This window comes from Muntiacus reevesi, chromosome 2 (assembly GCF_963930625.1).
Source record: "Muntiacus reevesi chromosome 2, mMunRee1.1, whole genome shotgun sequence".
NCBI classification, from domain to species: Eukaryota; Metazoa; Chordata; class Mammalia; order Artiodactyla; family Cervidae; genus Muntiacus; species Muntiacus reevesi.
Window position 1 is genome coordinate 176,908,252 of NC_089250.1, and position 7,702 is coordinate 176,915,953.

Below are 7,702 nucleotides of genomic sequence, written 5' to 3' on the forward strand. Positions count from 1 at the left end.
TTCCAATATTCTGGGTGGTGGGTCATAGAAGATCTTGCTGTGATTTATGTCGGAGAGTGTTTTGCCTATGTTCTCCTCTAGGAGTTTTATAGTTTCTGGTCTTACATTTAGATCTTTAATCCATTTTGAGTTTATTTTTGTGTATGGTGTTAGAAAGTGTTCTAGTTTCATTCTTTTACAAGTGGTTGACCATTTTTCCCAGCACCACTTGTTAAAGAGATTGTCTTTTTTCCGTTGTATATCCTTGCCTCCTTTGTCAAAGATAAGGTGTCCATAGGTTCATGGATTTATCTCTGGGCTTTCTATTCTGTTCCATTGATCTATATTTTTGTCTTTGTGCCAGTACCATACTGTCTTGATGACTGTGGCTTTGTAGTAGAGTCTGAAGTCAGGCAGGTTGATTCCTCCAGTTCCATTCTTCTTTCTCAAGATTACTTTGGCTATTCGAGGTTTTTTGTATTTCCATACAAATTGTGAAATTATTTGTTCTAGTTCTGTGAAAAATACCGTTGGTAGCTTGATAGGGATTGCATTGAATCTATAGATGGCTTTGGGTAGAATAGCCATTTTGACAATATTAATTCTTCCAATCCATGAACACGGTATGTTTCTCCATCTGTTTGTGTCCTCTTTGATTTCTTTCATCAATGTTTTATAGTTTTCTGTGTATAGGTCTTTTGTTTCTTTAGGTAGATATACTCCTAAGTATTTTATTCTTTTTGTTGCAATGGTGAATGGTATTGTTTCCTTAATTTCTCTTTCTGTTTTTTCATTGTTAGTATATAGGAATGCAAGGGATTTCTGTGTGTTAATTTTATATCCTGCAACTTTACTATATTCATTGATGAGCTCTAGTAATTTTCTGGAAGAGTCTTTACGGTTTTCTATGTAGAGGATCATGTCATCTGCAAACAGTGAGAGTTTCACTTCTTCTTTTCCTATCTGGATTCCTTTTACGTCTTTTTCTGCTCTGATTGCTGTGGCCAAAACTTCCAACACTATGTTGAATAGTAATGGTGAGAGTGGGCATCCTTGTCTTGTTCCTGATTTCAGAGGAAATCCAAAGCTTTATTTTTAAAAACCTGGCATTTTTGGACATGTCTGGTGGTTCCATGGAAGACCTCATGGGAAAAAATTACCTTTATTTAACCTAAGTCAGAGCTCACTCAGTGCTAAAAAGTATTTCACAGAGGGGTGTTTATCTAAAACAATTACAAGCAAGTGTTTTAACATTGCAGCTGCCTGAGGCAATGAATAACAGTTGGAACAAGTAACAGAGTAACCAGAATAAGAGGTAAATAAATAATAAATAGATAAGAGACTGACCAAATGGCTGAAAAATGCGTTATCCAGAGGGGCTTTGAAAAGCTCTGACGTGTTTGGATCTTATGTCTTTGGTGGGCAAAGATCTCTCTGAGGTCTTGCCTACAAGGCACTTATCCCATTTGTGAGGGCTCTGTCCTCCTGACCTAATCACTTCCCAAATGCCCCACCTCATAATACCATCTCTGTGGGGGTTAGGATTTCAATATATAAATTTCCCTCAGCCAGGTCCAACTCTTTGCAAACCCATATGTAGCCCACCAGGCTTCTCTGTCCATGGAATTCTCCAGGCAAGTATACTGGACTAGGTAACCATTTCCTTCTCCAGGAATCTTTCCAACCCAGGGATCGAATCCAGGTCTCTCGGATTGCAGGCAGAATCTTTACCATCTGAGCCACCAGGGAAGCTCATAAATTTATGAGTAGGGCCGCAAATATTTGTGTGTGTGCTCGGTCGCTCAGTCGTGTCCAACTCTTTGCGACCCCATGGACTGTAGCCCATCAGGCTCCTCTGTCCTTGGGATTCTCTAGGCAAGAATACTGGAGTGGGTTGCCAGACCACAGCATTATATGATTCCACTTACATGAATTACCTAGCGTAGTCAAACTACAGAGAAGGAAAGCAGAAGGGTGGGGGCCGGGACCGGTGGGGGAGGGATGGGGGGAGTGAGTGTTTCCTGGGGACGGAGTTTCAGTTAGGGAAGATGAAGAGCCCCGAGGATGGGTGGTGGGGATGGCTGCAACAGCGTGAGGGTCCTCAGTGCCACGGAACTGTGCAATTAAAGATGGCCACGGTGGTTAAAAGAGGGGAAGGGATGGGGTCAATATTCATACTAGCTTTATAAAGAAACTCTTAGGCCGATATGAAAAATCACAGCAGTGGTTCCCTGGGAAGGGAGGGATGGTGGTGACCTGAGGGCTGGGGGAGGAGTCTTCTCATGCCTATTCACTGCTTTTGGTTTGTTTGTGTTGTGGCCTCACTGCACGGCCTTCCTGCAGGGCCCAAGTTCCCCAACCAGGGATTAAACTGGGCCCCGGCAGCCAAAGGGCTGAGTCTCAACCCCTGGACCGCAGGGGAATTTCCTGTTTTGTTTGTTTGTTTGTTTGTTTGCCAGGCTGCCTGGCTCACAGAAGCTCAGATTCCTGACCAGGGATTGAACCCAGGCCCCGGCAATGAAAGCTCAGGCCCCCAGCCTCTAGGCCATCAGGGCCACTCCTTTGGTTCACGGTTGAATCACATGAATATATCTTCCTGTTCCAAATATTACATTTAAGAAAAAATCAAAATCAGCGAAAGAAAAAAACTGTTAAGAAAGAAGAATTGAACCTAAGTTTGATCAAACCTCTGGACCCAGCTGCCCATCGGCAAGAAACACAGACAGTATAGATCGGCACCGAGGGATACAGTCGGGAAAATCCAGGCGGTGGGAAATTCTCCAGGTGGGCTGGCCCGGGCTCTCCAAAACATCAGTTGTTCAGGAAAGAGAGGGACGGACGGGCCCCTCTGGACAGGACTTGAAGATACAGCAAAGAAAACGCGAGGCTAAGCTGCAGCATCGTTGGGGTGGGCAACGCAGGGCCCGCCTGGACGGGCGGGCCAGGGAGGCGGGCACGGCCGGCGCTGAAGAGCACTGCTCCTCTGTGTGTGTGCTGAGTTGTTTCAGTCGTGTCTGAGTCTGGGCGACCCCGTCGGGTGCAGCCCGCCAGGCTCCTCTGTCCATGGGATTCTCCAGGCAAGAATACTGGAGTGGGGTTGTCATGCCCTCCTCCAGGAAATCTTCCCCACCCAGGGATCGAACCCATGTCTCCTGCATTGCAGGCAGATTCTTTACCATCTGAGCCACCGGGGAAGCCCTGTCTCTCAGTACATTACGCTAACTCATCAAGCTGTTTGTTTTCTGTGATTTTCTGTACTGATTTTTTTTTTAAGAAAAGCTTAAAAGAAACTCAGGCCTTCCACACCCTCCCTTCAGAACAGAAGACCACTGCTCTGTGGCTTCAAACTGGCGATCCCAGGCATGGGGCCCAGAGCAGCTGGCTGGCGGGCGGGCGGGCCAAGGCTGCTGGGGAGGGAGCCGAGCCTCCTTGATCTTTTCTGGAGGACACGGTAACCGTGCACAAAGCTCACGGCTTCTCTGCTGAAAACCGGGCTATGTCTTGGAAGAACTTTCTCAGACCACCAAGGCTTCATGAAACGGTTCACTGCCCCCACACTCACGGAGGAGGGTCTGGACCACCCGCCCCCAAGGGCTGGCTCTGGGCTCTCCCCCACCACCTTAATTTGAGGGGGGTCCATTGCCACCCCAGCGATGGTCTGAACTGCCCAAACGTTGCTTCTCACGGAATCCAGTCTTTTTCTCTTTTTTTTCAAGAAACATATGTGTGTTTTGTTTTTCTTTTGGCGAAGCCATACAACATGTGGGATTTTACTTCCCAAGTGTGTATTAATTGCTTAGTCGTGCCTGATTCTTTGCGGTCCCAGGGACTGTAGCCCGCCAGTCTCCTCTGTTCATGGGATTCTCCAAGCAAGAATACTGGAGTGGGTTGCCACCCCCTTCTCCAGGGGGTCTTTCTGACCCAGGTATTGAATCCAGGCCTCCTGCTTTGCCTGCAGACTCTTTACCATCTGAGCCACCCCTTACTTCCCCAACCAGGGATCAAATCCATGCCCCCTGCAGTCGAAGCTCAGAGCCATAACCACCGGACCACCAGGGAAGCCCTTGGCCTCATTTTGGTAGCCCACTCCCCTAAAGACTCCTCCTCCAGAGTCTGGTGTGTAATTGTGTTGGTCCAGATTTTGCTCTGCACAAACTTACCCTAGGAAGGACTTTCTCTAACCAAAATAGGTCATCATATCCTGTATAGAATCTTGCAACTTGCCTCTGGGATTAATAGACAATGAACAATTTTTTAATAGATCTAGAAATGATCTGTTCTCGTTGAGAGCATCATCCTAGAATATGTTTTTATTTTCTCTCTTTTCTATTTTCCAGAATATGTTTTTAATGACATTTTATTCACTTTCTTTTTATGTGTGTTTTTTGTTTCCATCTCAGCATTAATTTCCTCTGTGCCCATTGTAGAAAATCTGGAAAAAGAAGAGAATGAAAACGCACTCACTGAGAAGTCCTCCTCCCACGGGGAACGTGCCTGCACTTCCCTCCAGTCACTCTTCCTCTCCCCTGTTCCCCTCCCTCGCTTCCCTGGTGGGCTCTGAGTGCAAAGAGGGAGTAGGGGATGCCCCCCCACCCCAAGCCGTATATTCCTTTTCTGTCATCACTGATATCGTGTCAGTGACCACCATTCTAGAAGTCAGGAGTCTGACACGGGGCTCAGTGGGATAAAAATCAAAGTGTCAAAAAAAAAAAAAGTCAAGGTGTCTACCAGGGCTGTGTCCCCTCTGGTGGAACTAAGAGAGAATCCACCTCCTGGCTTTTTCCAGCTTCCAAAGGCCACCCGCTTCCTTGGCTCAAGACCCCTCCTCCGGCAGCGTCAGGCCAAGGCCTCATTCAAGCCTCCCTCCTGGACTTTCAGGAACCTCTGCGATTCCACTGGGTCCATCAGAAGAACCGCTCATCTCAAAGCCTCATGAGCTGCAAATGTAATTCCCCTTTGCCGGTAACCAAGCATAGTCACGGGATCTGGGGATGAGGGTGGAGGTGACTTCGGGGGCCATATTCTGTCTCTGCAGATGGCCAGGCCTGATGCTGCCAGGACCCAGGCCCAGAGTCCGTTTAGGAGGTAAGTGGGCGGGAGGGGCTGGGTCTGTGGATGAGACCAGGAGCCTCAATTTGGGAATATGCAGCCAGAAGTCGCCACCCTCCCTGGACACAGATGCATGTGGTGGGGAATCACCGTTTAGTAGGATTTACATCATTTTAAAAAATATTTATTTTTATTTATTTGGCTTCACTAGATCTTCATTGAGCCACACAGAATCTTAATTGCAGCATTCAAACTCTTAGTTGTGGTATGAAGGATCTAGCTCCCCAACTAGGAATCAAACCTGGGTCTCCTGCATTGGGAGTGCCGAGTCTTAGGCACAGGACCACCAGGGAAGTCCCCCTACGTCATCTGAGATCTATTACTTTTAGTTGATCTGCATTGCTCGCTTGTTCGCCTTAACAATCATTTATGTCCTGGGGACTTAGTGCATTTGAAATCAGGGAACGTAGCAAATAAAAATTCCCGTGTGGGACGCAGTTGAGAGGTGACCTCCGCGTCCTGAAGCCCAAGGGCTGAGATGGGGACTGTCATCCTGTGCAAAGATGCTAAACCCACCCCCCAAATACAGCTCTGCGTTTCCAGTTTCCTAGAAGATCCTCCCTGCCTCTAAAAACTCTCCCTTAGACCCAGAAATCTCACTAACGAGAGTCTCTCCTAAGAAAATCTTTCTAAATATAGAAAAACGCTCCAGCACAAGGGTATTCGGGCTGTTTTCCTTGGAAGAGTGACTAATTAGAGACAACCTAATTGTCCGACTGTGGGGGGCCAGTGGGCCGGAGGCAGCAAAGCCGCATCATTAAAATGATGAGTCCGGGAGAACGCAGGCAGCCGCTTTCATTACCATGCGCGTACACAGGACCGAGATCCGGTGATCACAGCTACAGACGGTTTCTAAAAGCCCGGAACAAAGGCTTGAAGGACATTAACAAAAACAGCAGCGGAGGTTCTCTCTGGCTGGGGAGGACTGGGCTGATTTCTCTTCCCCTTTGTTCTACATCTCGGAAATTTTCAAGTTCCCTGGGATGAGCATAATAGAAACGCCTGCCTTTCAGTGAATTGGTTGTGTTCACCGACTGATGTGTGAAATTAATGCCGTCCCTTTGTGTGGGTGAGTGAACGTGCGTGCGTGTTACACGTGAGTGTGCGTGCATGTGTGAGAGTGCGTGGGATGTGGAAGCGGAGTGTCTGAACGTTGGGTGTAGGTAGTCTGAGTGTGACTGGGTGTGAACGTGCGTATGGGTGGATGTGAGGATGAATGCGACATACATCAGTGTGTGTGTGTGTGTGAAAATGTATGTACGTGAGTGGACACGTGTGTATGTGTGGATGTGAACGTGGGGGAATCAGTGTGGGTGTGTGAGCAAGTGTGCGACCCTGTGAAAGTGGGAACCTGTGTGTTCGTGTGAATGTGTGAGAAAGGGTAGGGCTAAGTGTGATACGGACACGAATGCGGGGGTGTTTGTGGACCTGTCTGTGAGAGTGGGGGGGTGTGGACGTCGGGTGTGTGCAAGTGCACAGACGTGAGCACGTGTGCTGGAGTGTTGGTGAATGTGTGCACGTGCAGCTGTGAGTGTATGTGTGTAAGCAGGAGTGTGTGTGTGGACGTCGGGCGTGGGCACCCATGTGACGGCCAGGTCTGAGGGCACATCTCTGGGAGGCAACCCCCGCCCCCCGCGGTGGGGAGAGAAGCCCGACTCGCCCACAGGGGGGCGGCCCAGCCACAGGCCTGGCCGAGGTCCCAGGAAAGAGCCAGGCCCGACCCCCAGCGGTGAGCGAAGGAGGTCCGGGAAAGAGCCAACCCAGACCCCCCAGTGGTGAGCGAAGGAGGTCCAGGAAAGAGCCAGTCCAGACCCCCCAGCGGTGAGCAAAGCAGGTCTTGGGCCCCCCAAGCGGCTCCAGACGAGACGGAGCCCAGGTCAGCCACCCCACAGAAGCCCGGAGCGTCTCCGAAAGGCTCTTCCCACCCTGGAGTCGGGGGTCTGCCGTGCGCTCCCACCCCCCACCCCCACCCCACCGACCTGTGGCCCCAGGGACCACGTCTCCTGTGTGTGCAGCAGAGCCCGCGGGGGCTTCTCGCACCCACCCTCCTGTCTGATGAATGCCCCCTGCTGCTGCCCTGGACGCAGTGGGCAGAGGGTCAACCCTACCCCTCTTGGGAGGCTCGCTGCTGAGGCCGCTCAAGGATCGTCCTCTCAGTTTGCTCCCCTGCTCCCGGCTGGAAGTGAACGGTAGTGGGGAGTCCCGGGGGGCACCCTGGGCTCGGGCGGTCGGCTCAGGCAGAACCGGGAGGGACAGAGGCTCCTGTCCCCGAGTGACTGCTGCTGCTCAGGTAGGTGGCTCACCTGGAGGACGGCCCAGGGGCTCAGGAGGCATCGCTGGGCCCCCCTCTGCCCACCTGATGTCCCCTGCCCTTGTCCCTCTGTCCTGCCCCGCTCTGGACACGGCCCAAGTCCAGGTCCCCACTTCTCCCCAGACACCTGTCCACCTGCCCTGAGCTCCTGCCTCAACAGTGCCTTTCTATCCTCCCCCTGGCTGCGGGCAGGTCCTGGAACCCAATCTAGGGCAGGAAGTTTCCACGTAAAACCGACGCTGCCAACACGCCAGTCCCAGCTGGACACAGACTGTGTGATTTCACCGGATGAGCTCCCCAGAG